General features: G+C 41.9%; 1 protein-coding gene across 1 annotated transcript in view; it reads left to right on the forward strand.

The window, feature by feature from the left end:
- The window catches only part of MINDY4B (MINDY family member 4B), a 56013-nt gene that overhangs the window by 26562 nt on the left and 28448 nt on the right, over nucleotides 1-1003 (forward strand). The gene's annotated exons all lie outside the window — the stretch shown is intronic.

A 1003-nucleotide genomic window follows, 5' to 3' on the forward strand; every position in this document is an offset into this window, starting at 1 on the left:
CAGATTGCAAAATGGACAAAACAATCCAAATAAAGAGTTATCCCTCACAGGGAAAAACACATGCATTTTAGCAGAAACCTTCCTGAGACAATTCTTTAAAGGAGAAGCTTTAACCCAGGGTACCACTAAAGCCAGCAAAGAGCTGCCTTTCAGCAGGTATTGACATAAAGCTAAGAGGAGGCCAACTGAAAAGAAGCCCTGAATGTTGGCTGGGCACTATGTCTTTGGTCCTAGATATCACAAGGCACCTACAGAAAGTCCTGAGTAGAAAAATCACCAGGCCAAGAGAAGAGGAGAAGTGCTTTAGAGAGGTACAGACACTTAACTTTGCTACCAGGCATGTGCATTATTTATGTCATTTAACTTTTTCAACAAGCCAGGAAAGAAGATATTTCCTACTCGCAATCACAGATGAGGAGATTGAAGCTCAAAGAGATTAGTAAAGTATTAGTAAGTAGTAGAACTGCTTTTGAACTCCAAAAGCTATTTCTATAAAGCCCCTCTGCTCCTCCTGAATTTGATGGGGCAATGAGGAGGGTTATACTGAGCTAGGAGAAGCTGGATAAGAGAAGGCTGGTCTACAACAACATGAAGGGTCTGGGTTAGGAAAGATGCTAGAAAAAGGAAAGATAAACCAATTACTTATGACTTGAAGAGATGCACTTCATAAGTATGGAGGAAAAATGGTAAGTTGAAGACCAAGAGAATGATGCTGCCATTGGCAGTTATGAAGGGAGGAAGGATCATGAATTTGAGGCTGAAGATGACCTAGGGGGATCAGAGAGAGCTCCAGCTGTCCTTTCAACAGTGAGAAATTTTTTTTAAAAAAAGTATGTATATATATTGTTGTTGTTGTTATGTGCCGTCAAGTCGTTCCCGACTCGTAATGACCCCTCCTTGGGTTTCGGAGGCAGTATCATTAGGGAAGTAGATTGCCCAATCTTCCTTCCAAAGAGTGGCTTGTGGGTTTGAACCACCAGCCTTCTGGTTAGCAGTCAAGTGC

This window comes from Orycteropus afer, unplaced genomic scaffold (assembly GCF_000298275.1).
Source record: "Orycteropus afer afer isolate SDZICR_OR568_19922 unplaced genomic scaffold, OryAfe1.0 scaffold00066, whole genome shotgun sequence".
In the NCBI taxonomy this organism is placed as follows: Eukaryota; Metazoa; Chordata; class Mammalia; order Tubulidentata; family Orycteropodidae; genus Orycteropus; species Orycteropus afer.